The 16,954-nt window shown below is 46.1% G+C and overlaps 53 non-coding genes and 3 pseudogenes across 53 annotated transcripts; all 56 read right to left on the reverse strand.

Annotated features, from left to right (window-relative positions):
• Positions 1-161: 161 nt before the first annotated feature.
• On the reverse strand, positions 162-280 carry LOC118952298. Its single transcript, XR_005043357.1, has one exon. It is a non-coding gene; the product is annotated as a 5S ribosomal RNA (ribosomal RNA).
• Positions 281-457: 177 nt separating this feature from the next.
• On the reverse strand, positions 458-576 carry LOC118952299. The gene has a single exon (XR_005043358.1). It is a non-coding gene; the product is annotated as a 5S ribosomal RNA (ribosomal RNA).
• Positions 577-753: 177 nt separating this feature from the next.
• LOC118952300 lies at positions 754-872 on the reverse strand. Its single transcript, XR_005043359.1, has one exon. It is a non-coding gene; the product is annotated as a 5S ribosomal RNA (ribosomal RNA).
• Positions 873-1,049: 177 nt separating this feature from the next.
• Positions 1,050-1,168, reverse strand: LOC118952301. The gene has a single exon (XR_005043360.1). It is a non-coding gene; the product is annotated as a 5S ribosomal RNA (ribosomal RNA).
• Positions 1,169-1,345: 177 nt separating this feature from the next.
• LOC118952303 lies at positions 1,346-1,464 on the reverse strand. The gene has a single exon (XR_005043362.1). It is a non-coding gene; the product is annotated as a 5S ribosomal RNA (ribosomal RNA).
• Positions 1,465-1,641: 177 nt separating this feature from the next.
• On the reverse strand, positions 1,642-1,757 carry LOC118952686 (annotated as a pseudogene).
• Positions 1,758-2,011: 254 nt separating this feature from the next.
• Positions 2,012-2,130, reverse strand: LOC118952304. Its single transcript, XR_005043363.1, has one exon. It is a non-coding gene; the product is annotated as a 5S ribosomal RNA (ribosomal RNA).
• A 177-nt stretch (positions 2,131-2,307) lies between these two features.
• LOC118952305 lies at positions 2,308-2,426 on the reverse strand. Its single transcript, XR_005043364.1, has one exon. It is a non-coding gene; the product is annotated as a 5S ribosomal RNA (ribosomal RNA).
• A 177-nt stretch (positions 2,427-2,603) lies between these two features.
• LOC118952306 lies at positions 2,604-2,722 on the reverse strand. The gene has a single exon (XR_005043365.1). It is a non-coding gene; the product is annotated as a 5S ribosomal RNA (ribosomal RNA).
• Positions 2,723-2,899: 177 nt separating this feature from the next.
• LOC118952307 lies at positions 2,900-3,018 on the reverse strand. The gene has a single exon (XR_005043366.1). It is a non-coding gene; the product is annotated as a 5S ribosomal RNA (ribosomal RNA).
• Positions 3,019-3,195: 177 nt separating this feature from the next.
• LOC118952308 lies at positions 3,196-3,314 on the reverse strand. The gene has a single exon (XR_005043367.1). It is a non-coding gene; the product is annotated as a 5S ribosomal RNA (ribosomal RNA).
• A 177-nt stretch (positions 3,315-3,491) lies between these two features.
• LOC118952687 lies at positions 3,492-3,607 on the reverse strand (annotated as a pseudogene).
• Positions 3,608-3,862: 255 nt separating this feature from the next.
• On the reverse strand, positions 3,863-3,981 carry LOC118952309. Its single transcript, XR_005043368.1, has one exon. It is a non-coding gene; the product is annotated as a 5S ribosomal RNA (ribosomal RNA).
• A 177-nt stretch (positions 3,982-4,158) lies between these two features.
• On the reverse strand, positions 4,159-4,277 carry LOC118952310. The gene has a single exon (XR_005043369.1). It is a non-coding gene; the product is annotated as a 5S ribosomal RNA (ribosomal RNA).
• Positions 4,278-4,454: 177 nt separating this feature from the next.
• LOC118952311 lies at positions 4,455-4,573 on the reverse strand. The gene has a single exon (XR_005043370.1). It is a non-coding gene; the product is annotated as a 5S ribosomal RNA (ribosomal RNA).
• A 177-nt stretch (positions 4,574-4,750) lies between these two features.
• Positions 4,751-4,869, reverse strand: LOC118952312. Its single transcript, XR_005043371.1, has one exon. It is a non-coding gene; the product is annotated as a 5S ribosomal RNA (ribosomal RNA).
• A 177-nt stretch (positions 4,870-5,046) lies between these two features.
• Positions 5,047-5,165, reverse strand: LOC118952314. Its single transcript, XR_005043373.1, has one exon. It is a non-coding gene; the product is annotated as a 5S ribosomal RNA (ribosomal RNA).
• Positions 5,166-5,342: 177 nt separating this feature from the next.
• On the reverse strand, positions 5,343-5,461 carry LOC118952315. Its single transcript, XR_005043374.1, has one exon. It is a non-coding gene; the product is annotated as a 5S ribosomal RNA (ribosomal RNA).
• A 177-nt stretch (positions 5,462-5,638) lies between these two features.
• Positions 5,639-5,757, reverse strand: LOC118952316. The gene has a single exon (XR_005043375.1). It is a non-coding gene; the product is annotated as a 5S ribosomal RNA (ribosomal RNA).
• Positions 5,758-5,934: 177 nt separating this feature from the next.
• Positions 5,935-6,053, reverse strand: LOC118952317. Its single transcript, XR_005043376.1, has one exon. It is a non-coding gene; the product is annotated as a 5S ribosomal RNA (ribosomal RNA).
• A 177-nt stretch (positions 6,054-6,230) lies between these two features.
• Positions 6,231-6,349, reverse strand: LOC118952318. Its single transcript, XR_005043377.1, has one exon. It is a non-coding gene; the product is annotated as a 5S ribosomal RNA (ribosomal RNA).
• A 177-nt stretch (positions 6,350-6,526) lies between these two features.
• Positions 6,527-6,645, reverse strand: LOC118952319. The gene has a single exon (XR_005043378.1). It is a non-coding gene; the product is annotated as a 5S ribosomal RNA (ribosomal RNA).
• Positions 6,646-6,821: 176 nt separating this feature from the next.
• Positions 6,822-6,940, reverse strand: LOC118952320. The gene has a single exon (XR_005043379.1). It is a non-coding gene; the product is annotated as a 5S ribosomal RNA (ribosomal RNA).
• Positions 6,941-7,117: 177 nt separating this feature from the next.
• On the reverse strand, positions 7,118-7,236 carry LOC118952321. The gene has a single exon (XR_005043380.1). It is a non-coding gene; the product is annotated as a 5S ribosomal RNA (ribosomal RNA).
• A 177-nt stretch (positions 7,237-7,413) lies between these two features.
• On the reverse strand, positions 7,414-7,532 carry LOC118952322. Its single transcript, XR_005043381.1, has one exon. It is a non-coding gene; the product is annotated as a 5S ribosomal RNA (ribosomal RNA).
• A 176-nt stretch (positions 7,533-7,708) lies between these two features.
• On the reverse strand, positions 7,709-7,827 carry LOC118952323. Its single transcript, XR_005043382.1, has one exon. It is a non-coding gene; the product is annotated as a 5S ribosomal RNA (ribosomal RNA).
• A 177-nt stretch (positions 7,828-8,004) lies between these two features.
• On the reverse strand, positions 8,005-8,123 carry LOC118952325. Its single transcript, XR_005043384.1, has one exon. It is a non-coding gene; the product is annotated as a 5S ribosomal RNA (ribosomal RNA).
• Positions 8,124-8,300: 177 nt separating this feature from the next.
• On the reverse strand, positions 8,301-8,419 carry LOC118952326. Its single transcript, XR_005043385.1, has one exon. It is a non-coding gene; the product is annotated as a 5S ribosomal RNA (ribosomal RNA).
• Positions 8,420-8,596: 177 nt separating this feature from the next.
• On the reverse strand, positions 8,597-8,715 carry LOC118952327. Its single transcript, XR_005043386.1, has one exon. It is a non-coding gene; the product is annotated as a 5S ribosomal RNA (ribosomal RNA).
• A 177-nt stretch (positions 8,716-8,892) lies between these two features.
• On the reverse strand, positions 8,893-9,011 carry LOC118952328. The gene has a single exon (XR_005043387.1). It is a non-coding gene; the product is annotated as a 5S ribosomal RNA (ribosomal RNA).
• A 177-nt stretch (positions 9,012-9,188) lies between these two features.
• On the reverse strand, positions 9,189-9,307 carry LOC118952329. Its single transcript, XR_005043388.1, has one exon. It is a non-coding gene; the product is annotated as a 5S ribosomal RNA (ribosomal RNA).
• A 177-nt stretch (positions 9,308-9,484) lies between these two features.
• On the reverse strand, positions 9,485-9,603 carry LOC118952330. Its single transcript, XR_005043389.1, has one exon. It is a non-coding gene; the product is annotated as a 5S ribosomal RNA (ribosomal RNA).
• Positions 9,604-9,779: 176 nt separating this feature from the next.
• Positions 9,780-9,898, reverse strand: LOC118952331. The gene has a single exon (XR_005043390.1). It is a non-coding gene; the product is annotated as a 5S ribosomal RNA (ribosomal RNA).
• Positions 9,899-10,075: 177 nt separating this feature from the next.
• On the reverse strand, positions 10,076-10,194 carry LOC118952332. Its single transcript, XR_005043391.1, has one exon. It is a non-coding gene; the product is annotated as a 5S ribosomal RNA (ribosomal RNA).
• A 177-nt stretch (positions 10,195-10,371) lies between these two features.
• LOC118952333 lies at positions 10,372-10,490 on the reverse strand. The gene has a single exon (XR_005043392.1). It is a non-coding gene; the product is annotated as a 5S ribosomal RNA (ribosomal RNA).
• A 177-nt stretch (positions 10,491-10,667) lies between these two features.
• LOC118952334 lies at positions 10,668-10,786 on the reverse strand. The gene has a single exon (XR_005043393.1). It is a non-coding gene; the product is annotated as a 5S ribosomal RNA (ribosomal RNA).
• A 177-nt stretch (positions 10,787-10,963) lies between these two features.
• LOC118952336 lies at positions 10,964-11,082 on the reverse strand. Its single transcript, XR_005043395.1, has one exon. It is a non-coding gene; the product is annotated as a 5S ribosomal RNA (ribosomal RNA).
• Positions 11,083-11,259: 177 nt separating this feature from the next.
• Positions 11,260-11,378, reverse strand: LOC118952337. The gene has a single exon (XR_005043396.1). It is a non-coding gene; the product is annotated as a 5S ribosomal RNA (ribosomal RNA).
• A 177-nt stretch (positions 11,379-11,555) lies between these two features.
• LOC118952338 lies at positions 11,556-11,674 on the reverse strand. Its single transcript, XR_005043397.1, has one exon. It is a non-coding gene; the product is annotated as a 5S ribosomal RNA (ribosomal RNA).
• Positions 11,675-11,851: 177 nt separating this feature from the next.
• Positions 11,852-11,970, reverse strand: LOC118952339. Its single transcript, XR_005043398.1, has one exon. It is a non-coding gene; the product is annotated as a 5S ribosomal RNA (ribosomal RNA).
• Positions 11,971-12,147: 177 nt separating this feature from the next.
• On the reverse strand, positions 12,148-12,266 carry LOC118952340. Its single transcript, XR_005043399.1, has one exon. It is a non-coding gene; the product is annotated as a 5S ribosomal RNA (ribosomal RNA).
• A 177-nt stretch (positions 12,267-12,443) lies between these two features.
• On the reverse strand, positions 12,444-12,562 carry LOC118952341. The gene has a single exon (XR_005043400.1). It is a non-coding gene; the product is annotated as a 5S ribosomal RNA (ribosomal RNA).
• Positions 12,563-12,739: 177 nt separating this feature from the next.
• Positions 12,740-12,858, reverse strand: LOC118952342. Its single transcript, XR_005043401.1, has one exon. It is a non-coding gene; the product is annotated as a 5S ribosomal RNA (ribosomal RNA).
• Positions 12,859-13,035: 177 nt separating this feature from the next.
• On the reverse strand, positions 13,036-13,154 carry LOC118952343. The gene has a single exon (XR_005043402.1). It is a non-coding gene; the product is annotated as a 5S ribosomal RNA (ribosomal RNA).
• A 177-nt stretch (positions 13,155-13,331) lies between these two features.
• On the reverse strand, positions 13,332-13,450 carry LOC118952344. The gene has a single exon (XR_005043403.1). It is a non-coding gene; the product is annotated as a 5S ribosomal RNA (ribosomal RNA).
• A 177-nt stretch (positions 13,451-13,627) lies between these two features.
• LOC118952345 lies at positions 13,628-13,746 on the reverse strand. The gene has a single exon (XR_005043404.1). It is a non-coding gene; the product is annotated as a 5S ribosomal RNA (ribosomal RNA).
• Positions 13,747-13,923: 177 nt separating this feature from the next.
• On the reverse strand, positions 13,924-14,042 carry LOC118952347. The gene has a single exon (XR_005043406.1). It is a non-coding gene; the product is annotated as a 5S ribosomal RNA (ribosomal RNA).
• A 177-nt stretch (positions 14,043-14,219) lies between these two features.
• On the reverse strand, positions 14,220-14,338 carry LOC118952348. Its single transcript, XR_005043407.1, has one exon. It is a non-coding gene; the product is annotated as a 5S ribosomal RNA (ribosomal RNA).
• Positions 14,339-14,515: 177 nt separating this feature from the next.
• Positions 14,516-14,633, reverse strand: LOC118952693 (annotated as a pseudogene).
• Positions 14,634-14,845: 212 nt separating this feature from the next.
• On the reverse strand, positions 14,846-14,964 carry LOC118952349. The gene has a single exon (XR_005043408.1). It is a non-coding gene; the product is annotated as a 5S ribosomal RNA (ribosomal RNA).
• Positions 14,965-15,141: 177 nt separating this feature from the next.
• LOC118952350 lies at positions 15,142-15,260 on the reverse strand. Its single transcript, XR_005043409.1, has one exon. It is a non-coding gene; the product is annotated as a 5S ribosomal RNA (ribosomal RNA).
• A 177-nt stretch (positions 15,261-15,437) lies between these two features.
• LOC118952351 lies at positions 15,438-15,556 on the reverse strand. Its single transcript, XR_005043410.1, has one exon. It is a non-coding gene; the product is annotated as a 5S ribosomal RNA (ribosomal RNA).
• Positions 15,557-15,733: 177 nt separating this feature from the next.
• LOC118952352 lies at positions 15,734-15,852 on the reverse strand. The gene has a single exon (XR_005043411.1). It is a non-coding gene; the product is annotated as a 5S ribosomal RNA (ribosomal RNA).
• Positions 15,853-16,096: 244 nt separating this feature from the next.
• LOC118952353 lies at positions 16,097-16,215 on the reverse strand. The gene has a single exon (XR_005043412.1). It is a non-coding gene; the product is annotated as a 5S ribosomal RNA (ribosomal RNA).
• A 177-nt stretch (positions 16,216-16,392) lies between these two features.
• LOC118952354 lies at positions 16,393-16,511 on the reverse strand. The gene has a single exon (XR_005043413.1). It is a non-coding gene; the product is annotated as a 5S ribosomal RNA (ribosomal RNA).
• A 177-nt stretch (positions 16,512-16,688) lies between these two features.
• LOC118952355 lies at positions 16,689-16,807 on the reverse strand. Its single transcript, XR_005043414.1, has one exon. It is a non-coding gene; the product is annotated as a 5S ribosomal RNA (ribosomal RNA).
• Positions 16,808-16,954: the final 147 nt, after the last annotated feature.

Here is a 16,954-nt window from a genome sequence, read left to right on the forward strand (position 1 = left end):
AAGTGGAAGAAATTGCATATACTGTAGCCATAATTTGTAGCACAGATTGTTGGATGAAATACAAACTAACCTTGCTTACTTATTTCAAAGCGAGGGCACATATTTCAGCCTTGTGGGAAAAAACGGACAAAGAGTTGAAATTCCACAAGGCAGTGACAAAAAGCTTACAGCACCTGGTATTCCCAGGCGGTCTCCCATCCAAGTACTAACCAGGCCCGACCCTGCTTAGCTTCCGAGATCGGACGAGATCAGGCGTACTCAGGCCGGTGTGGCCGTAAGCGAAAGGCAATCTCAAAAAGTGGATGAAATTGCATATACTGTAGCCATAATTTGTAGCACAGATTGTTGGATGAAATACAAACTAACCTTGCTTACTTATTTCAAAGCGAGGGCACATATTTCAGCCTTGTGGGAAAAAACGGACAAAGAGTTGAAATTCCACAAGGCAGTGACAAAAAGCTTACAGCACCTGGTATTCCCAGGCGGTCTCCCATCCAAGTACTAACCAGGCCCGACCCTGCTTAGCTTCCGAGATCGGACGAGATCAGGCGTACTCAGGCCGGTGTGGCCGTAAGCAAAAGGCAATCTCAAAAAGTGGATGAAATTGCATATACTGTAGCCATAATTTGTAGCACAGATTGTTGGATGAAATACAAACTAACCTTGCTTACTTATTTCAAAGCGAGGGCACATATTTCAGCCTTGTGGGAAAAAACGGACAAAGAGTTGAAATTCCACAAGGCAGTGACAAAAAGCTTACAGCACCTGGTATTCCCAGGCGGTCTCCCATCCAAGTACTAACCAGGCCCGACCCTGCTTAGCTTCCGAGATCGGACGAGATCAGGCGTACTCAGGCCGGTGTGGCCGTAAGCGAAAGGCAATCTCAAAAAGTGGATGAAATTGCATATACTGTAGCCATAATTTGTAGCACAGATTGTTGGATGAAATACAAACTAACCTTGCTTACTTATTTCAAAGCGAGGGCACATATTTCAGCCTTGTGGGAAAAAACGGACAAAGAGTTGAAATTCCACAAGGCAGTGACAAAAAGCTTACAGCACCTGGTATTCCCAGGCGGTCTCCCATCCAAGTACTAACCAGGCCCGACCCTGCTTAGCTTCCGAGATCGGACGAGATCAGGCGTACTCAGGCCGGTGTGGCCGTAAGCGAAAGGCAATCTCAAAAAGTGGATGAAATTGCATATACTGTAGCCATAATTTGTAGCACAGATTGTTGGATGAAATACAAACTAACCTTGCTTACTTATTTCAAAGCGAGGGCACATATTTCAGCCTTGTGGGAAAAAACGGACAAAGAGTTGAAATTCCACAAGGCAGTGACAAAAAGCTTACAGCACCTGGTATTCCCAGGCGGTCTCCCATCCAAGTACTAACCAGGCCCGACCCTGCTTAGCTTCCGAGATCGGACGAGATCAGGCGTACTCAGGCCGGTGTGGCCGTAAGCGAAAGGCAATCTCAAAAAGTGGATGAAATTGCATATACTGTAGCCATAATTTGTAGCACAGATTGTTGGATGAAATACAAACTAACCTTGCTTACTTATTTCAAAGCGAGGGCACATATTTCAGCCTTGTGGGAAAAAACGGACAAAGAGTTGAAATTCCACAAGGCAGTGACAAAAAGCTTACAGCACCTGGTATTCCCAGGCGGTCTCCCATCCAAGTACTAACCAGGCCCGACCCTGCTTAGCTTCCGAGATCGGACGAGATCAGGCGTACTCAGGCCGGTGTCGTAAGCAGAAACTATCTTGGTGCACTATGTAAAGTCAAAGTGAGCCTGATTAACAGCTGTTGCATTTCCATTTAGATAAGCATCTTTGTGTCACTCAAAAAGTGGAAGAAATTGCATATACTGTAGCCATAATTTGTAGCACAGATTGTTGGATGAAATACAAACTAACCTTGCTTACTTATTTCAAAGCGAGGGCACATATTTCAGCCTTGTGGGAAAAAACGGACAAAGAGTTGAAATTCCACAAGGCAGTGACAAAAAGCTTACAGCACCTGGTATTCCCAGGCGGTCTCCCATCCAAGTACTAACCAGGCCCGACCCTGCTTAGCTTCCGAGATCGGACGAGATCAGGCGTACTCAGGCCGGTGTGGCCGTAAGCGAAAGGCAATCTCAAAAAGTGGATGAAATTGCATATACTGTAGCCATAATTTGTAGCACAGATTGTTGGATGAAATACAAACTAACCTTGCTTACTTATTTCAAAGCGAGGGCACATATTTCAGCCTTGTGGGAAAAAACGGACAAAGAGTTGAAATTCCACAAGGCAGTGACAAAAAGCTTACAGCACCTGGTATTCCCAGGCGGTCTCCCATCCAAGTACTAACCAGGCCCGACCCTGCTTAGCTTCCGAGATCGGACGAGATCAGGCGTACTCAGGCCGGTGTGGCCGTAAGCAAAAGGCAATCTCAAAAAGTGGATGAAATTGCATATACTGTAGCCATAATTTGTAGCACAGATTGTTGGATGAAATACAAACTAACCTTGCTTACTTATTTCAAAGCGAGGGCACATATTTCAGCCTTGTGGGAAAAAACGGACAAAGAGTTGAAATTCCACAAGGCAGTGACAAAAAGCTTACAGCACCTGGTATTCCCAGGCGGTCTCCCATCCAAGTACTAACCAGGCCCGACCCTGCTTAGCTTCCGAGATCGGACGAGATCAGGCGTACTCAGGCCGGTGTGGCCGTAAGCAAAAGGCAATCTCAAAAAGTGGATGAAATTGCATATACTGTAGCCATAATTTGTAGCACAGATTGTTGGATGAAATACAAACTAACCTTGCTTACTTATTTCAAAGCGAGGGCACATATTTCAGCCTTGTGGGAAAAAACGGACAAAGAGTTGAAATTCCACAAGGCAGTGACAAAAAGCTTACAGCACCTGGTATTCCCAGGCGGTCTCCCATCCAAGTACTAACCAGGCCCGACCCTGCTTAGCTTCCGAGATCGGACGAGATCAGGCGTACTCAGGCCGGTGTGGCCGTAAGCGAAAGGCAATCTCAAAAAGTGGATGAAATTGCATATACTGTAGCCATAATTTGTAGCACAGATTGTTGGATGAAATACAAACTAACCTTGCTTACTTATTTCAAAGCGAGGGCACATATTTCAGCCTTGTGGGAAAAAACGGACAAAGAGTTGAAATTCCACAAGGCAGTGACAAAAAGCTTACAGCACCTGGTATTCCCAGGCGGTCTCCCATCCAAGTACTAACCAGGCCCGACCCTGCTTAGCTTCCGAGATCGGACGAGATCAGGCGTACTCAGGCCGGTGTGGCCGTAAGCGAAAGGCAATCTCAAAAAGTGGATGAAATTGCATATACTGTAGCCATAATTTGTAGCACAGATTGTTGGATGAAATACAAACTAACCTTGCTTACTTATTTCAAAGCGAGGGCACATATTTCAGCCTTGTGGGAAAAAACGGACAAAGAGTTGAAATTCCACAAGGCAGTGACAAAAAGCTTACAGCACCTGGTATTCCCAGGCGGTCTCCCATCCAAGTACTAACCAGGCCCGACCCTGCTTAGCTTCCGAGATCGGACGAGATCAGGCGTACTCAGGCCGGTGTCGTAAGCAAGCTATCTCTTGGTGCACTATGTAAAGTCAAAGTGAGCCTGATTAACAGCTGTTGCATTCCACATTTAGATAAGCATCTTTGTGTCACTCAAAAAGTGGAAGAAATTGCATATACTGTAGCCATAATTTGTAGCACAGATTGTTGGATGAAATACAAACTAACCTTGCTTACTTATTTCAAAGCGAGGGCACATATTTCAGCCTTGTGGGAAAAAACGGACAAAGAGTTGAAATTCCACAAGGCAGTGACAAAAAGCTTACAGCACCTGGTATTCCCAGGCGGTCTCCCATCCAAGTACTAACCAGGCCCGACCCTGCTTAGCTTCCGAGATCGGACGAGATCAGGCGTACTCAGGCCGGTGTGGCCGTAAGCGAAAGGCAATCTCAAAAAGTGGATGAAATTGCATATACTGTAGCCATAATTTGTAGCACAGATTGTTGGATGAAATACAAACTAACCTTGCTTACTTATTTCAAAGCGAGGGCACATATTTCAGCCTTGTGGGAAAAAACGGACAAAGAGTTGAAATTCCACAAGGCAGTGACAAAAAGCTTACAGCACCTGGTATTCCCAGGCGGTCTCCCATCCAAGTACTAACCAGGCCCGACCCTGCTTAGCTTCCGAGATCGGACGAGATCAGGCGTACTCAGGCCGGTGTGGCCGTAAGCGAAAGGCAATCTCAAAAAGTGGATGAAATTGCATATACTGTAGCCATAATTTGTAGCACAGATTGTTGGATGAAATACAAACTAACCTTGCTTACTTATTTCAAAGCGAGGGCACATATTTCAGCCTTGTGGGAAAAAACGGACAAAGAGTTGAAATTCCACAAGGCAGTGACAAAAAGCTTACAGCACCTGGTATTCCCAGGCGGTCTCCCATCCAAGTACTAACCAGGCCCGACCCTGCTTAGCTTCCGAGATCGGACGAGATCAGGCGTACTCAGGCCGGTGTGGCCGTAAGCGAAAGGCAATCTCAAAAAGTGGATGAAATTGCATATACTGTAGCCATAATTTGTAGCACAGATTGTTGGATGAAATACAAACTAACCTTGCTTACTTATTTCAAAGCGAGGGCACATATTTCAGCCTTGTGGGAAAAAACGGACAAAGAGTTGAAATTCCACAAGGCAGTGACAAAAAGCTTACAGCACCTGGTATTCCCAGGCGGTCTCCCATCCAAGTACTAACCAGGCCCGACCCTGCTTAGCTTCCGAGATCGGACGAGATCAGGCGTACTCAGGCCGGTGTGGCCGTAAGCGAAAGGCAATCTCAAAAAGTGGATGAAATTGCATATACTGTAGCCATAATTTGTAGCACAGATTGTTGGATGAAATACAAACTAACCTTGCTTACTTATTTCAAAGCGAGGGCACATATTTCAGCCTTGTGGGAAAAAACGGACAAAGAGTTGAAATTCCACAAGGCAGTGACAAAAAGCTTACAGCACCTGGTATTCCCAGGCGGTCTCCCATCCAAGTACTAACCAGGCCCGACCCTGCTTAGCTTCCGAGATCGGACGAGATCAGGCGTACTCAGGCCGGTGTGGCCGTAAGCGAAAGGCAATCTCAAAAAGTGGATGAAATTGCATATACTGTAGCCATAATTTGTAGCACAGATTGTTGGATGAAATACAAACTAACCTTGCTTACTTATTTCAAAGCGAGGGCACATATTTCAGCCTTGTGGGAAAAAACGGACAAAGAGTTGAAATTCCACAAGGCAGTGACAAAAAGCTTACAGCACCTGGTATTCCCAGGCGGTCTCCCATCCAAGTACTAACCAGGCCCGACCCTGCTTAGCTTCCGAGATCGGACGAGATCAGGCGTACTCAGGCCGGTGTGGCCGTAAGCGAAAGGCAATCTCAAAAAGTGGATGAAATTGCATATACTGTAGCCATAATTTGTAGCACAGATTGTTGGATGAAATACAAACTAACCTTGCTTACTTATTTCAAAGCGAGGGCACATATTTCAGCCTTGTGGGAAAAAACGGACAAAGAGTTGAAATTCCACAAGGCAGTGACAAAAAGCTTACAGCACCTGGTATTCCCAGGCGGTCTCCCATCCAAGTACTAACCAGGCCCGACCCTGCTTAGCTTCCGAGATCGGACGAGATCAGGCGTACTCAGGCCGGTGTGGCCGTAAGCGAAAGGCAATCTCAAAAAGTGGATGAAATTGCATATACTGTAGCCATAATTTGTAGCACAGATTGTTGGATGAAATACAAACTAACCTTGCTTACTTATTTCAAAGCGAGGGCACATATTTCAGCCTTGTGGGAAAAAACGGACAAAGAGTTGAAATTCCACAAGGCAGTGACAAAAAGCTTACAGCACCTGGTATTCCCAGGCGGTCTCCCATCCAAGTACTAACCAGGCCCGACCCTGCTTAGCTTCCGAGATCGGACGAGATCAGGCGTACTCAGGCCGGTGTGGCCGTAAGCGAAAGGCAATCTCAAAAAGTGGATGAAATTGCATATACTGTAGCCATAATTTGTAGCACAGATTGTTGGATGAAATACAAACTAACCTTGCTTACTTATTTCAAAGCGAGGGCACATATTTCAGCCTTGTGGGAAAAAACGGACAAAGAGTTGAAATTCCACAAGGCAGTGACAAAAAGCTTACAGCACCTGGTATTCCCAGGCGGTCTCCCATCCAAGTACTAACCAGGCCCGACCCTGCTTAGCTTCCGAGATCGGACGAGATCAGGCGTACTCAGGCCGGTGTGGCCGTAAGCGAAAGGCAATCTCAAAAAGTGGATGAAATTGCATATACTGTAGCCATAATTTGTAGCACAGATTGTTGGATGAAATACAAACTAACCTTGCTTACTTATTTCAAAGCGAGGGCACATATTTCAGCCTTGTGGGAAAAAACGGACAAAGAGTTGAAATTCCACAAGGCAGTGACAAAAAGCTTACAGCACCTGGTATTCCCAGGCGGTCTCCCATCCAAGTACTAACCAGGCCCGACCCTGCTTAGCTTCCGAGATCGGACGAGATCAGGCGTACTCAGGCCGGTGTGGCCGTAAGCGAAAGGCAATCTCAAAAGTGGATGAAATTGCATATACTGTAGCCATAATTTGTAGCACAGATTGTTGGATGAAATACAAACTAACCTTGCTTACTTATTTCAAAGCGAGGGCACATATTTCAGCCTTGTGGGAAAAAACGGACAAAGAGTTGAAATTCCACAAGGCAGTGACAAAAAGCTTACAGCACCTGGTATTCCCAGGCGGTCTCCCATCCAAGTACTAACCAGGCCCGACCCTGCTTAGCTTCCGAGATCGGACGAGATCAGGCGTACTCAGGCCGGTGTGGCCGTAAGCGAAAGGCAATCTCAAAAAGTGGATGAAATTGCATATACTGTAGCCATAATTTGTAGCACAGATTGTTGGATGAAATACAAACTAACCTTGCTTACTTATTTCAAAGCGAGGGCACATATTTCAGCCTTGTGGGAAAAAACGGACAAAGAGTTGAAATTCCACAAGGCAGTGACAAAAAGCTTACAGCACCTGGTATTCCCAGGCGGTCTCCCATCCAAGTACTAACCAGGCCCGACCCTGCTTAGCTTCCGAGATCGGACGAGATCAGGCGTACTCAGGCCGGTGTGGCCGTAAGCGAAAGGCAATCTCAAAAAGTGGATGAAATTGCATATACTGTAGCCATAATTTGTAGCACAGATTGTTGGATGAAATACAAACTAACCTTGCTTACTTATTTCAAAGCGAGGGCACATATTTCAGCCTTGTGGGAAAAAACGGACAAAGAGTTGAAATTCCACAAGGCAGTGACAAAAAGCTTACAGCACCTGGTATTCCCAGGCGGTCTCCCATCCAAGTACTAACCAGGCCCGACCCTGCTTAGCTTCCGAGATCGGACGAGATCAGGCGTACTCAGGCCGGTGTGGCCGTAAGCGAAAGGCAATCTCAAAAAGTGGATGAAATTGCATATACTGTAGCCATAATTTGTAGCACAGATTGTTGGATGAAATACAAACTAACCTTGCTTACTTATTTCAAAGCGAGGGCACATATTTCAGCCTTGTGGGAAAAACGGACAAAGAGTTGAAATTCCACAAGGCAGTGACAAAAAGCTTACAGCACCTGGTATTCCCAGGCGGTCTCCCATCCAAGTACTAACCAGGCCCGACCCTGCTTAGCTTCCGAGATCGGACGAGATCAGGCGTACTCAGGCCGGTGTGGCCGTAAGCGAAAGGCAATCTCAAAAAGTGGATGAAATTGCATATACTGTAGCCATAATTTGTAGCACAGATTGTTGGATGAAATACAAACTAACCTTGCTTACTTATTTCAAAGCGAGGGCACATATTTCAGCCTTGTGGGAAAAAACGGACAAAGAGTTGAAATTCCACAAGGCAGTGACAAAAAGCTTACAGCACCTGGTATTCCCAGGCGGTCTCCCATCCAAGTACTAACCAGGCCCGACCCTGCTTAGCTTCCGAGATCGGACGAGATCAGGCGTACTCAGGCCGGTGTGGCCGTAAGCGAAAGGCAATCTCAAAAAGTGGATGAAATTGCATATACTGTAGCCATAATTTGTAGCACAGATTGTTGGATGAAATACAAACTAACCTTGCTTACTTATTTCAAAGCGAGGGCACATATTTCAGCCTTGTGGGAAAAAACGGACAAAGAGTTGAAATTCCACAAGGCAGTGACAAAAAGCTTACAGCACCTGGTATTCCCAGGCGGTCTCCCATCCAAGTACTAACCAGGCCCGACCCTGCTTAGCTTCCGAGATCGGACGAGATCAGGCGTACTCAGGCCGGTGTGGCCGTAAGCGAAAGGCAATCTCAAAAAGTGGATGAAATTGCATATACTGTAGCCATAATTTGTAGCACAGATTGTTGGATGAAATACAAACTAACCTTGCTTACTTATTTCAAAGCGAGGGCACATATTTCAGCCTTGTGGGAAAAAACGGACAAAGAGTTGAAATTCCACAAGGCAGTGACAAAAAGCTTACAGCACCTGGTATTCCCAGGCGGTCTCCCATCCAAGTACTAACCAGGCCCGACCCTGCTTAGCTTCCGAGATCGGACGAGATCAGGCGTACTCAGGCCGGTGTGGCCGTAAGCAAAAGGCAATCTCAAAAAGTGGATGAAATTGCATATACTGTAGCCATAATTTGTAGCACAGATTGTTGGATGAAATACAAACTAACCTTGCTTACTTATTTCAAAGCGAGGGCACATATTTCAGCCTTGTGGGAAAAAACGGACAAAGAGTTGAAATTCCACAAGGCAGTGACAAAAAGCTTACAGCACCTGGTATTCCCAGGCGGTCTCCCATCCAAGTACTAACCAGGCCCGACCCTGCTTAGCTTCCGAGATCGGACGAGATCAGGCGTACTCAGGCCGGTGTGGCCGTAAGCGAAAGGCAATCTCAAAAAGTGGATGAAATTGCATATACTGTAGCCATAATTTGTAGCACAGATTGTTGGATGAAATACAAACTAACCTTGCTTACTTATTTCAAAGCGAGGGCACATATTTCAGCCTTGTGGGAAAAAACGGACAAAGAGTTGAAATTCCACAAGGCAGTGACAAAAAGCTTACAGCACCTGGTATTCCCAGGCGGTCTCCCATCCAAGTACTAACCAGGCCCGACCCTGCTTAGCTTCCGAGATCGGACGAGATCAGGCGTACTCAGGCCGGTGTGGCCGTAAGCGAAAGGCAATCTCAAAAAGTGGATGAAATTGCATATACTGTAGCCATAATTTGTAGCACAGATTGTTGGATGAAATACAAACTAACCTTGCTTACTTATTTCAAAGCGAGGGCACATATTTCAGCCTTGTGGGAAAAAACGGACAAAGAGTTGAAATTCCACAAGGCAGTGACAAAAAGCTTACAGCACCTGGTATTCCCAGGCGGTCTCCCATCCAAGTACTAACCAGGCCCGACCCTGCTTAGCTTCCGAGATCGGACGAGATCAGGCGTACTCAGGCCGGTGTGGCCGTAAGCGAAAGGCAATCTCAAAAGTGGATGAAATTGCATATACTGTAGCCATAATTTGTAGCACAGATTGTTGGATGAAATACAAACTAACCTTGCTTACTTATTTCAAAGCGAGGGCACATATTTCAGCCTTGTGGGAAAAAACGGACAAAGAGTTGAAATTCCACAAGGCAGTGACAAAAAGCTTACAGCACCTGGTATTCCCAGGCGGTCTCCCATCCAAGTACTAACCAGGCCCGACCCTGCTTAGCTTCCGAGATCGGACGAGATCAGGCGTACTCAGGCCGGTGTGGCCGTAAGCGAAAGGCAATCTCAAAAAGTGGATGAAATTGCATATACTGTAGCCATAATTTGTAGCACAGATTGTTGGATGAAATACAAACTAACCTTGCTTACTTATTTCAAAGCGAGGGCACATATTTCAGCCTTGTGGGAAAAAACGGACAAAGAGTTGAAATTCCACAAGGCAGTGACAAAAAGCTTACAGCACCTGGTATTCCCAGGCGGTCTCCCATCCAAGTACTAACCAGGCCCGACCCTGCTTAGCTTCCGAGATCGGACGAGATCAGGCGTACTCAGGCCGGTGTGGCCGTAAGCGAAAGGCAATCTCAAAAAGTGGATGAAATTGCATATACTGTAGCCATAATTTGTAGCACAGATTGTTGGATGAAATACAAACTAACCTTGCTTACTTATTTCAAAGCGAGGGCACATATTTCAGCCTTGTGGGAAAAAACGGACAAAGAGTTGAAATTCCACAAGGCAGTGACAAAAAGCTTACAGCACCTGGTATTCCCAGGCGGTCTCCCATCCAAGTACTAACCAGGCCCGACCCTGCTTAGCTTCCGAGATCGGACGAGATCAGGCGTACTCAGGCCGGTGTGGCCGTAAGCGAAAGGCAATCTCAAAAAGTGGATGAAATTGCATATACTGTAGCCATAATTTGTAGCACAGATTGTTGGATGAAATACAAACTAACCTTGCTTACTTATTTCAAAGCGAGGGCACATATTTCAGCCTTGTGGGAAAAAACGGACAAAGAGTTGAAATTCCACAAGGCAGTGACAAAAAGCTTACAGCACCTGGTATTCCCAGGCGGTCTCCCATCCAAGTACTAACCAGGCCCGACCCTGCTTAGCTTCCGAGATCGGACGAGATCAGGCGTACTCAGGCCGGTGTGGCCGTAAGCGAAAGGCAATCTCAAAAAGTGGATGAAATTGCATATACTGTAGCCATAATTTGTAGCACAGATTGTTGGATGAAATACAAACTAACCTTGCTTACTTATTTCAAAGCGAGGGCACATATTTCAGCCTTGTGGGAAAAAACGGACAAAGAGTTGAAATTCCACAAGGCAGTGACAAAAAGCTTACAGCACCTGGTATTCCCAGGCGGTCTCCCATCCAAGTACTAACCAGGCCCGACCCTGCTTAGCTTCCGAGATCGGACGAGATCAGGCGTACTCAGGCCGGTGTGGCCGTAAGCGAAAGGCAATCTCAAAAAGTGGATGAAATTGCATATACTGTAGCCATAATTTGTAGCACAGATTGTTGGATGAAATACAAACTAACCTTGCTTACTTATTTCAAAGCGAGGGCACATATTTCAGCCTTGTGGGAAAAAACGGACAAAGAGTTGAAATTCCACAAGGCAGTGACAAAAAGCTTACAGCACCTGGTATTCCCAGGCGGTCTCCCATCCAAGTACTAACCAGGCCCGACCCTGCTTAGCTTCCGAGATCGGACGAGATCAGGCGTACTCAGGCCGGTGTGGCCGTAAGCGAAAGGCAATCTCAAAAAGTGGATGAAATTGCATATACTGTAGCCATAATTTGTAGCACAGATTGTTGGATGAAATACAAACTAACCTTGCTTACTTATTTCAAAGCGAGGGCACATATTTCAGCCTTGTGGGAAAAAACGGACAAAGAGTTGAAATTCCACAAGGCAGTGACAAAAAGCTTACAGCACCTGGTATTCCCAGGCGGTCTCCCATCCAAGTACTAACCAGGCCCGACCCTGCTTAGCTTCCGAGATCGGACGAGATCAGGCGTACTCAGGCCGGTGTGGCCGTAAGCGAAAGGCAATCTCAAAAAGTGGATGAAATTGCATATACTGTAGCCATAATTTGTAGCACAGATTGTTGGATGAAATACAAACTAACCTTGCTTACTTATTTCAAAGCGAGGGCACATATTTCAGCCTTGTGGGAAAAAACGGACAAAGAGTTGAAATTCCACAAGGCAGTGACAAAAAGCTTACAGCACCTGGTATTCCCAGGCGGTCTCCCATCCAAGTACTAACCAGGCCCGACCCTGCTTAGCTTCCGAGATCGGACGAGATCAGGCGTACTCAGGCCGGTGTGGCCGTAAGCGAAAGGCAATCTCAAAAAGTGGATGAAATTGCATATACTGTAGCCATAATTTGTAGCACAGATTGTTGGATGAAATACAAACTAACCTTGCTTACTTATTTCAAAGCGAGGGCACATATTTCAGCCTTGTGGGAAAAAACGGACAAAGAGTTGAAATTCCACAAGGCAGTGACAAAAAGCTTACAGCACCTGGTATTCCCAGGCGGTCTCCCATCCAAGTACTAACCAGGCCCGACCCTGCTTAGCTTCCGAGATCGGACGAGATCAGGCGTACTCAGGCCGGTGTGGCCGTAAGCGAAAGGCAATCTCAAAAAGTGGATGAAATTGCATATACTGTAGCCATAATTTGTAGCACAGATTGTTGGATGAAATACAAACTAACCTTGCTTACTTATTTCAAAGCGAGGGCACATATTTCAGCCTTGTGGGAAAAAACGGACAAAGAGTTGAAATTCCACAAGGCAGTGACAAAAAGCTTACAGCACCTGGTATTCCCAGGCGGTCTCCCATCCAAGTACTAACCAGGCCCGACCCTGCTTAGCTTCCGAGATCGGACGAGATCAGGCGTACTCAGGCCGGTGTGGCCGTAAGCGAAAGGCAATCTCAAAAAGTGGATGAAATTGCATATACTGTAGCCATAATTTGTAGCACAGATTGTTGGATGAAATACAAACTAACCTTGCTTACTTATTTCAAAGCGAGGGCACATATTTCAGCCTTGTGGGAAAAAACGGACAAAGAGTTGAAATTCCACAAGGCAGTGACAAAAAGCTTACAGCACCTGGTATTCCCAGGCGGTCTCCCATCCAAGTACTAACCAGGCCCGACCCTGCTTAGCTTCCGAGATCGGACGAGATCAGGCGTACTCAGGCCGGTGTGGCCGTAAGCGAAAGGCAATCTCAAAAAGTGGATGAAATTGCATATACTGTAGCCATAATTTGTAGCACAGATTGTTGGATGAAATACAAACTAACCTTGCTTACTTATTTCAAAGCGAGGGCACATATTTCAGCCTTGTGGGAAAAAACGGACAAAGAGTTGAAATTCCACAAGGCAGTGACAAAAAGCTTACAGCACCTGGTATTCCCAGGCGGTCTCCCATCCAAGTACTAACCAGGCCCGACCCTGCTTAGCTTCCGAGATCGGACGAGATCAGGCGTACTCAGGCCGGTGTGGCCGTAAGCGAAAGGCAATCTCAAAAAGTGGATGAAATTGCATATACTGTAGCCATAATTTGTAGCACAGATTGTTGGATGAAATACAAACTAACCTTGCTTACTTATTTCAAAGCGAGGGCACATATTTCAGCCTTGTGGGAAAAAACGGACAAAGAGTTGAAATTCCACAAGGCAGTGACAAAAAGCTTACAGCACCTGGTATTCCCAGGCGGTCTCCCATCCAAGTACTAACCAGGCCCGACCCTGCTTAGCTTCCGAGATCGGACGAGATCAGGCGTACTCAGGCCGGTGTGGCCGTAAGCGAAAGGCAATCTCAAAAAGTGGATGAAATTGCATATACTGTAGCCATAATTTGTAGCACAGATTGTTGGATGAAATACAAACTAACCTTGCTTACTTATTTCAAAGCGAGGGCACATATTTCAGCCTTGTGGGAAAAAACGGACAAAGAGTTGAAATTCCACAAGGCAGTGACAAAAAGCTTACAGCACCTGGTATTCCCAGGCGGTCTCCCATCCAAGTACTAACCAGGCCCGACCCTGCTTAGCTTCCGAGATCGGACGAGATCAGGCGTACTCAGGCCGGTGTGGCCGTAAGCGAAAGGCAATCTCAAAAAGTGGATGAAATTGCATATACTGTAGCCATAATTTGTAGCACAGATTGTTGGATGAAATACAAACTAACCTTGCTTACTTATTTCAAAGCGAGGGCACATATTTCAGCCTTGTGGGAAAAAACGGACAAAGAGTTGAAATTCCACAAGGCAGTGACAAAAAGCTTACAGCACCTGGTATTCCCAGGCGGTCTCCCATCCAAGTACTAACCAGGCCCGACCCTGCTTAGCTTCCGAGATCGGACGAGATCAGGCGTACTCAGGCCGGTGTGGCCGTAAGCGAAAGGCAATCTCAAAAAGTGGATGAAATTGCATATACTGTAGCCATAATTTGTAGCACAGATTGTTGGATGAAATACAAACTAACCTTGCTTACTTATTTCAAAGCGAGGGCACATATTTCAGCCTTGTGGGAAAAAACGGACAAAGAGTTGAAATTCCACAAGGCAGTGACAAAAAGCTTACAGCACCTGGTATTCCCAGGCGGTCTCCCATCCAAGTACTAACCAGGCCCGACCCTGCTTAGCTTCCGAGATCGGACGAGATCAGGCGTACTCAGGCCGGTGTGGCCGTAAGCGAAAGGCAATCTCAAAAAGTGGATGAAATTGCATATACTGTAGCCATAATTTGTAGCACAGATTGTTGGATGAAATACAAACTAACCTTGCTTACTTATTTCAAAGCGAGGGCACATATTTCAGCCTTGTGGGAAAAAACGGACAAAGAGTTGAAATTCCACAAGGCAGTGACAAAAAGCTTACAGCACCTGGTATTCCCAGGCGGTCTCCCATCCAAGTACTAACCAGGCCCGACCCTGCTTAGCTTCCGAGATCGGACGAGATCAGGCGTACTCAGCCGGTGTGGCCGTCTATCTCTTGGTGCCGGTGTGAGCCTGATTACAGCTGTTGAAAGGCAATCTCAAAAAGTGGAAGAAATTGCATATACTGTAGCCATAATTTGTAGCACAGATTGTTGGATGAAATACAAACTAACCTTGCTTACTTATTTCAAAGCGAGGGCACATATTTCAGCCTTGTGGGAAAAAACGGACAAAGAGTTGAAATTCCACAAGGCAGTGACAAAAAGCTTACAGCACCTGGTATTCCCAGGCGGTCTCCCATCCAAGTACTAACCAGGCCCGACCCTGCTTAGCTTCCGAGATCGGACGAGATCAGGCGTACTCAGGCCGGTGTGGCCGTAAGCGAAAGGCAATCTCAAAAAGTGGATGAAATTGCATATACTGTAGCCATAATTTGTAGCACAGATTGTTGGATGAAATACAAACTAACCTTGCTTACTTATTTCAAAGCGAGGGCACATATTTCAGCCTTGTGGGAAAAAACGGACAAAGAGTTGAAATTCCACAAGGCAGTGACAAAAAGCTTACAGCACCTGGTATTCCCAGGCGGTCTCCCATCCAAGTACTAACCAGGCCCGACCCTGCTTAGCTTCCGAGATCGGACGAGATCAGGCGTACTCAGGCCGGTGTGGCCGTAAGCGAAAGGCAATCTCAAAAAGTGGATGAAATTGCATATACTGTAGCCATAATTTGTAGCACAGATTGTTGGATGAAATACAAACTAACCTTGCTTACTTATTTCAAAGCGAGGGCACATATTTCAGCCTTGTGGGAAAAAACGGACAAAGAGTTGAAATTCCACAAGGCAGTGACAAAAAGCTTACAGCACCTGGTATTCCCAGGCGGTCTCCCATCCAAGTACTAACCAGGCCCGACCCTGCTTAGCTTCCGAGATCGGACGAGATCAGGCGTACTCAGGCCGGTGTGGCCGTAAGCGAAAGGCAATCTCAAAAAGTGGATGAAATTGCATATACTGTAGCCATAATTTGTAGCACAGATTGTTGGATGAAATACAAACTAACCTTGCTTACTTATTTCAAAGCGAGGGCACATATTTCAGCCTTGTGGGAAAAAACGGACAAAGAGTTGAAATTCCACAAGGCAGTGACAAAAAGCTTACAGCACCTGGTATTCCCAGGCGGTCTCCCATCCAAGTACTAACCAGGCCCGACCCTGCTTAGCTTCCGAGATCGGACGAGATCAGGCGTACTCAGGCCGGTGTGGCCGTAAGCGAGAAACTATCTCAGTGCACTATGGTCAAAGTGAGCCTGATTAACAGCTGTTGCATTTAGATAAGCATCTTTGTGTCACTCAAAAGTGGATGAAATTGCATATACTGTAGCCATAATTTGTAGCACAGATTGTTGGATGAAATACAAACTAACCTTGCTTACTTATTTCAAAGCGAGGGCACATATTTCAGCCTTGTGGGAAAAAACGGACAAAGAGTTGAAATTCCACAAGGCAGTGACAAAAAGCTTACAGCACCTGGTATTCCCAGGCGGTCTCCCATCCAAGTACTAACCAGGCCCGACCCTGCTTAGCTTCCGAGATCGGACGAGATCAGGCGTACTCAGGCCGGTGTGGCCGTAAGCGAAAGGCAATCTCAAAAAGTGGATGAAATTGCATATACTGTAGCCATAATTTGTAGCACAGATTGTTGGATGAAATACAAACTAACCTTGCTTACTTATTTCAAAGCGAGGGCACATATTTCAGCCTTGTGGGAAAAAACGGACAAAGAGTTGAAATTCCACAAGGCAGTGACAAAAAGCTTACAGCACCTGGTATTCCCAGGCGGTCTCCCATCCAAGTACTAACCAGGCCCGACCCTGCTTAGCTTCCGAGATCGGACGAGATCAGGCGTACTCAGGCCGGTGTGGCCGTAAGCGAAAGGCAATCTCAAAAAGTGGATGAAATTGCATATACTGTAGCCATAATTTGTAGCACAGATTGTTGGATGAAATACAAACTAACCTTGCTTACTTATTTCAAAGCGAGGGCACATATTTCAGCCTTGTGGGAAAAAACGGACAAAGAGTTGAAATTCCACAAGGCAGTGACAAAAAGCTTACAGCACCTGGTATTCCCAGGCGGTCTCCCATCCAAGTACTAACCAGGCCCGACCCTGCTTAGCTTCCGAGATCGGACGAGATCAGGCGTACTCAGGCCGGTGTGGCCGTAAGCGAAAGGCAATCTCAAAAAGTGGATGAAATTGCATATACTGTAGCCATAATTTGTAGCACAGATTGTTGGATGAAATACAAACTAACCTTGCTTACTTATTTCAAAGCGAGGGCACATATTTCAGCCTTGTGGGAAAAAACGGACAAA

This window comes from Oncorhynchus mykiss, unplaced genomic scaffold (genome assembly GCF_013265735.2).
Source record: "Oncorhynchus mykiss isolate Arlee unplaced genomic scaffold, USDA_OmykA_1.1 un_scaffold_355, whole genome shotgun sequence".
Lineage (NCBI taxonomy): Eukaryota > Metazoa > Chordata > Actinopteri > Salmoniformes > Salmonidae > Oncorhynchus > Oncorhynchus mykiss.